Source organism: Lipotes vexillifer, unplaced genomic scaffold, assembly GCF_000442215.2.
Source record: "Lipotes vexillifer unplaced genomic scaffold, Lipotes_vexillifer_v1.1 scaffold678, whole genome shotgun sequence".
In the NCBI taxonomy this organism is placed as follows: Eukaryota; Metazoa; Chordata; class Mammalia; order Artiodactyla; family Lipotidae; genus Lipotes; species Lipotes vexillifer.
Window position 1 is genome coordinate 867818 of NW_006790338.1, and position 8058 is coordinate 875875.

The following is an 8058-nucleotide window of genomic DNA, read 5'->3' on the forward strand; positions in this document are numbered from 1 at the left end:
CTCTCACTGTTGTGGCCTCTCCCGTTGCGGAGCAACAGGCTCCGGACGCGCAGGCTCAGCGGCCATGGCTCACGGGCCCAGCGCAGCATGTGGGATCTTCCCGGACTGGGGCACGAACCCATGTCCCCTGCATAGGCAGGCGGACCCTCAACCACTGCGCCACCAGGGAAGCCCGAAGTCAAATTTTTGTAGTCAGATTTTCTCTCCCTGTACTTGGCCATGGGAAAGTGGGACCTCATTTGCCCCATAGTGACAGATTGCTTGACCTGGGGGGAGGAAGCCCCCTCTCCTCCCAGAAAGGCAGCAGGTTTGGTGTCAGAGACTCCCACGGACCCGGAATTCCAGAAGCTTATCTGAACCTGGAAAGCAGGGGTCTTCCCATTGCCCCTGGGAGAAGGCAGCAACCAACTCCACCTTAACTAGAAACTCTGTCCTGCCCACAACAAATGTAGAGAACAATTTCCCAGCATAACACAAAATGCCATCGTCTGAGACCCAAGGCCTGGAGACTTTCTGAGAGGGATAGGAGTTTGGGCTGAGTTCAGGAGGCACTTAACTGATGATTATTAAGCAAACACCTTTCACTGTACTAACTCAGGGTGTTTCCATCTGTGCCTCCTTAATGTGCAATTAACTGTTCCCACTTTATTCCATATAATTTCTCCCCCTCTGTCTCTCTGTCTCTGTCTCTTTCTCTCTTTTCCTCTCTCTCTATCAATCGTGTGAGATTTGTATTTATCCATTCATTTAATAGTTAATTATCCATTGAGTGCCAACACGCTGGAGATGAAAACAAGGTAGAATTCCGGCTCTCTAGCTTGGCAATAGTTATTAGAAAGTTAAATGTCATCACAATCTTTGATTCAGCAGCTCAACTCCCAAGACTATATTTTAAAGATATATACCCACAGGTGTCAACACTTATATGTAAAAAGATAACCCCTGAACCGTTTGAAATAACAATTCAACATTAGGAACAATGCAAACATCCACCACTAGGGAACTGATAAAATAGATAGTGAAAAATCTAAACAATGAAATATAGTAACTGTCAAAAGAAAAAAGGATAAATTTTATGGAATGATAAGGAAAGATAGCCAAGAAAGATTATTCAGTAAAGAAGCATGTATATTATATACCACTTTCGTCTTTTAAAATTTGTGTACTTATATGTATACAAAGTCTCTCTAGATTCTACAGCTCAGCTGTTCAACATGGTAGCCAGTAGCCACATGTGGCTATTAAACACTTGAAATGTGGCTAATCTGAATTAACCTAGCGGTGCAAAATTCACAGCCAATTTCAAAGACTTAGTATGAAAACAAGAATGGAAAGTATTTCAATAATTATTTATTTTGATTACATGTTGAAATGATAACATTCAGATATATGGAATTAAATAGAACATAATATTGAAACTGATTTTAGTTTTTTAAAAAACTGGATTTTTTTAGTGTATTTACAAGAAAACGTAACATTACACATGTGGTTCACATTATACTTCTATTAGACATCAAGCTCTATTTCTAGGTCAGGAGCCGGCAAACAATGGTCTCAGGGCCAAATTGGGCAGAAGGCTGTTTTTGCAAATCTAGCATTATTGGAACACAGCCATGCCCATTTGTTTAGGTGTTGTCTATGGCTACTTCCCTGCTATAAAGACAAAGGTGAGTAGTTGTAACAGAGACCATATGGCCGCAAAGCCAAAAATATTTACTATCTGGCCCATAACAGAAAAGGGGCCTCAAAGTTGCCCCAATATTTATTTTACAGGAATCTATAGAAACCACAACCTACAGTGATTATCTTTAGGGGCTGAGATGAAAGCAGATTTTTTTTTTTCTGTTATGAATGTATTAGTTTTATCAGCAGAGGAGAAAAACAATTAAAATAACTTCAAAAATCTTCTTTCGAGGGGTGCACATTCTAGTAGGGGGTCAAGCAAGTAAATAAAGAGTCAAGGGAAACTACAAGGTCACTGTTAGACATTGGAATGTCAAGTGGACAATAACAATAATAATCACCAGTGATTACTCAACACCTAGTAGGTGTTGGCCACCATGTGCAAAGTAAGGCTTTATATATCTTATTTCATTTTATCATGACATCCTCGTTTTACAGTTGAGGAAACTGAAGGCTGGAGACATAAATAACTTGCTCATGAAACAAGTGCAAGCTGTTAACCACACTGGACTCTTCCAGGGAGCCAGCCTGGAGAAACGATCTGGGTGACCTTTATTATCGCTCTCCTTGACTCTATTTATTTCTCTAACTAACATTTTCATCTGTTTTCCTATTAATAGGCTTGAGCCTGAGGAAGGCAGCGTGGGTGTTCTTCTCTGGGATGTGCTAAATGCCTTTAAGAATCTCTTCATTATAAGCGTTAACCTGCTGGTAAAATTCTGCAACTATTCAAAAGCACAAAGTATCTTTCCCATTCCAAGCACCCTCCTTCCCCACATCCCCTGTGCCCTAGCTGGAGGGTGGCCTCTCAGACTTCATACTTAAAGCATATATAATGCTTTTAGCAGAAGCAGTGCATAATGATACTGTCAGGAGAACTGCTTTTATCACTTAACACTAGAGCATGGACCCCTTTACACGACAGCGCTCATAATCTACTTAGTTTTTTTTTTTTTTTTTTTTATAGTGGGCGTGTTATTTTCATAACCCCTTTTTAAATGAAAGCATCAAGTAAAGTTCTGGCCGATTTTTTTTTTTTTTTTTTTAATAGTGGCGTGTTATTTTCATAACCCCTTTTTAAATGAAAGCATCAAGTAAAGTTCTGGCCGAATACTAGAAAAATAACTTTTAAGAATCACTTTTACCCTGTAACCTCTGTTTTCAGGGAATGGATTTATGTTTGTGATTTCTCCATGGACACAGCAGCAGGCTGGGTACAGCTCTGGATGTGTTGGAAGACAGGCTCCACATCAGTTTTCATCTGCAGCAGCAGCCTGACGACGAAGAGATGCAATGGAACACAATTGTCTTTGGCTGTTGATGTACTTACACAATCAACAGTGTCATCATACACCTGTAAAACCCAACATAATAACTGTCACAGTAATTATGACTTGGCAGGGGAATGTCAAAGTCACGTCCAGGCAGGGTAGGCTGAAGAATAATGCCTTAGTGTCTGCCTCTCTTTTTCTACTTTTCCAGCCACTGAGCTAGCTTAGGCCCCTTCACCTTGTCCCTGGACTCCTAGCCAAGTCTCCAGGAGTCTCCTAACCTCAGACCTCCTCTGCTACAATCCACTTGTCATACGGTGGCCAGGTTACAGATTACGCTCCCCCAAACACTGTCCCTGGCCCAAATACCTGAACAAAATTCCAGATCTTTATCTTGGCATCCTAGTTCCTCCTCAGTGTTGCCCCAAGCTATTATTCTGATTTTACCACTGAGTCGCTCTCTAAACCCATCTCCCCTCCTCTAGCCAAAGTGGTCCTCTTTGCCCCCAACTCACCTTGCTCATTCCAGACCCTGCCTCTGCTGAGTTCCCTGCCTGGCTCCCACAATCCTCTCGTTCTATCTAAATCCTTCCCTAACTCAAATGAAATTCTCCTGAAGACTCCTGATTCCCTCAAGCCCAAATGTTTCCCTTGTCCCAACATAAGGATGATTCCATGTTCATTCTCTGATCATGGGATGGTTTCAATTGTTATCTTTTATACATAAAGATCATGTACCTCCCCCCACCTAGACTGTACTAGATGAAAGTACATATCATTTTATATCTATCTCATATCATTTATATCTTCTATAGAACATATCTCAGCACCTTTCATATGATACATAGTCAGTAAAAGTCAGTACAGATCGATTAAGAGGAAACTCACTACCTCTGATCCAGTAAGTCAAGCTATGCGATCTTTTCTTCCTGGAATTTCAGAGACTCCGTCCGTCCTCTCCATGGGCACTATGATACCATCGTCACTTAGCGGGACAACTTGGAAATGTTCCACGTGAATTCTTAAAGAGCCTTTTCCTTCCCCTCCTTCTCTGCTTCTACCTTCCTCATCACTGCATGCTAGTCTGTCCTAAGGGTGTACCATAATTTATTTAACCGTTTCGTATTGATAGTCATTTACATTATTTCCAACATTTTACTATGAATAAATGCTGTTCTGAATAATTTTGTCATCTGTGAATATTTCTGCAGAACAATTCCTTAAGTTAAAATTGTTAAAACAAAGGCATGTTCATTTGTAGTTTTGAAATATCTTTCAAATTGCTCTCCTTGAGGGGATATAACAATCTACACTCCCACCTATAAAGTTTGAGAGATAGTCGTTGTATTTAATGTTTGCAAAATATTCTGTTGAACAGAAGACCCATACTTGATTAAGCCATGCCCTTATTTCTGTATCTTTAAGCTCTGTCCCTATTCAATAGAGAGACCTACTTCCATAGCCCTAGGAATCAAGAACTTGATCCTTTGACTTATAAATCACACAGCTTCTCCACAAAACCACAACAACAACATCAACAAAAAACCCCAAGCACCCAACTCTACTTTATATGCAGGGATGTCCTCCTAAAACAATATGTAAAAATAACATTTTTGTAAATAAAATCAAACAACTAACAAGAAAAGTCAGCATAATTCTGTAGAAACAATACAGATTTTAAGGTCAAAGGAGTAATTTTTCATCTTTCTAAGTTGTATGATCTTGGACAAGCCACTTAATCTCTCTGAGCTATGATTTCCCCTCTGAAAAAGGACCTCGTATTAGGTGTTTTGACGTGAATGACAACGTGCGGAAAGTGCATCTAAGCTGAGCTGATACGCAGCTGAGGAACCATGTCTTACTCACTGTTTCACCCCCTGTATCCAGAGCAGCTCGTGGGATGGAGCGTCTACTCAATATGCAGTGGATGAATGAAGCATATTTCCACTTGTCCGCAGGATAAGTGACCTGTCCAAGGTCAGGGAACAAACGACCAAGAAAATTTAAAGGTAGCCAAGGCAGGAGTCACACAGGTATATCTGACTGTTATCTCTCTAGCTGACCAAAGACTTCATAATTGTCCTCAGCTTTGCTTTATTCCAAGTGAAGAGCTGTCAGGAAGACATCTTCTATAAGGTTTTTCACAGTCACTTGCCTCCCTTATTTATTCACGTATCCCATACTTTCAAGACGGTGTTTTTTCTCTAGAGAAGTGAGACTTGATTTTATATCTGGGCTCCAACTCTACCTCTTAGCCTTAGATCAAACCTGTTCTTTAAAATCATCCAATTCCCAACTCCGTGTATCTGGCCCTTTCCTTTGTGTATAATATTATATTTATACCCAAATAAAATATTCTCTGACCTCTGTCCCACCTTCTCTATCCCTTTCTTAACTCCCCACCAATGAAGTTCTGGGACCCATATTAATTTTCCGATATTATCTCAAGCTTTCATGGTTTTGAGTCTGCAAGCCAGCTCTGTAATTTGATGGTAAGACCCAGAAAATTTAAATTATCTGCCCAAGTTTACAGAGTGAATTGGAGGCCTGGGTGGACTTAAACTCAGGTCCTCAGGTTCCAGGTCCAGAGCTTGGTCAACAGCCTCTCCCTTATGCTCACTCCCCACAATTTTACATTTGCGATGTGCTTTTGTTTCTAGCTGCTCAGGTAATCATCATAATAGTCTCAGAGGGCATGGCCTCATCGCAATTGCTGGGGGACAAACCACCTCAAAATTCAGAGGCTTAAAACAAAAAGCCTCTAACTTCCTACTCTAGCTCCTGCATCTGCAGTTCACGTGAAGGTTGGGTAGGCAGACCTGCCCATCTTGACTGGGTTTGTTCCTGTATCTCTGGGTCAGCTAGGCAACTCTGTTCTAGGCTGGGCTGGGCTGGGGCAGCTTCCTTGGGGCAACTCTGCCCCATGTATCTCTCACCCCCCTCCTGGGACCAGTGGGCCAGCCCGGGCATGCTCTTCTCATGGAAATAGTAAAGGTGCAAGAGACCACGTCCAATGACACAAGCACGCTTTCAAGCCTCTCCTAACATCCTATTGACCAAAGCAGGCGTTACAGTCAGAATCAGTGGTTTGGAGAAGACACTCGTCTCTTTATGGGAAGAACTACAAAGTCACATGGCAGAGGGTAGAGATATAGGGAGGGATGAAGATTGGGGGCATTAATACAATCTACCAGCTCTCAAATATCAAGCCATCCTAGGTTAAGCTAATTTTTCTTCACATCTCCAAGCACAGGCCAATGCTCTAAAGCATGGTCTCTCCTTCTCACAGGTATCAGAGCACATGCGTGTAGCAAGAACGGGCTCTGACGGCACATCCTTTCCTGGTAACTTCAGCACAAGGCCACACTTTGGCCTGCTGCAGCAGGGTAAACTGAGAATGAGGGTGACAAGCTGGCACTGGCTCCAACATCCTGGCTCTGTATCTAGCTGCGCCCACCCTAATGGCTTCTTAGAATGTGATTCACTGCTCTAGGAAGAGAAAAGTAATTGAGAGTATAATTTAGATTGGGAAAATTGCTCTGAAAAAAAAAAATTAGAGAGCAACAGACCAAACACTCTGGCTTGAAGGGAGTTTTATACCAAAAATCCAGGGAAACTGAACAAAGCAGGAAAAGTGATGTGGCGAAATGGAAGGGTAGGTGGGCACCCTACAGAGGCAGAAGTGAGAGGCGGGGGAGAAATCTAAAACCGGGAAGAACAATGAACAATACAAAGAAAGTCCAAAGTAATTACAGAGGAGAAATATGGAAAAGCAACAAGCCTCACAGCTTCTGAGATTTGTTTTGATTTCTGGAAGGGCTCAAGAAGGAAGACTTCCACATGTAATACCAAGTTTTTAAGGAAAACGTCTCCAAGAGATTTCTTGCACACCCTACACTTTCCGTTGCCAGAATAAATACACTAGGAAGCTGATCACCTACGACATGAAATCCAAACAAACTGAACAAACTCAGGGAAACCTGAGAAGATCCAATTTCTCACTCAGATAACTTTGTGATCATCAGTTCTCTGTCTGGTTTAGATTAGAAGCTCACTATACAGAGACCTTCATAATTATACAAATAACAATATTCACATGTGAATATGCTACGAATGTTAAATTAAATAACAATAGTAATGTCACTAGCCACAAAGTTGTACTGACTAAGGCCACACACGTGTGCATCTGTGGGTTAGAAGAATAGCTCAGTGCCCTTAGTTGCCAGATGAAAGCCTTACCTAGCCTCTCCCCCAGGAGTGTTCGGACTTTCTCTAATTTTCTCTCATTCAGCTTGTTAAACCATCCTAAATCTTTTTTTCTTGGCCCATTTCCTCACCTGGGAAAGAAGGAAATAAAAATACGTGACCATCGGGCTTCCCTGGTGGCGCAGTGGTTGAGAGTCCGCCTGCCGATGCAGGGGACACGGGTTCGTGCCCCGGTCCGGGAAGATCCCACGTGCCGCGGAGCAGCTGGGCCCGTGAGCCATGGCCGCTGAGCCTGCGTGTCCGGAGCCTGTGCTCCGCAACGGGAGAGACCACGACAGTGAGAAGCCCGTGTACCGCAAAAAAAAAAAAACAAACAAAAACAACATGACCATCAAGGTCCACTTCAGCACACATAGGTAAAGCTGTGATTTTCCTCCACCGCCATCCCAGCTCATTCCACTGTACACTGAAAGAATGAAATCAGTGTGGCATTAATCTTTGTCCAGGTATTTAATAGCAGAAGTCAGTTGACACACATATCTAAAATAAAAACCATGATTGACATAAAAAATAATAATAATAAAATAAAATTAAAATCTCCATGGTGGTACAGCATGAAAAATCTCTTCAGCTTAAGCTGTCCCAGTTACAAACTGTGTACCCCTGGGCAAGTTACCACATCTCTTTATGCCTAGCTTTCCTCATCTGCAACATGGAAGAAAGAAGAAAACCTACTAGTATTGGGTGTTATGAGGTGTGAAGACCGAATGAGGTCATGCACAAGGCATTAATGAGGGACTTGATCCGTAGACAGCACTCCATACATTTTTTTATTATTATCAGCAAATGTGATTTTGGCACCCCTTGGGATGGCTGGTCTTCTTTCACTAAGGTGTGA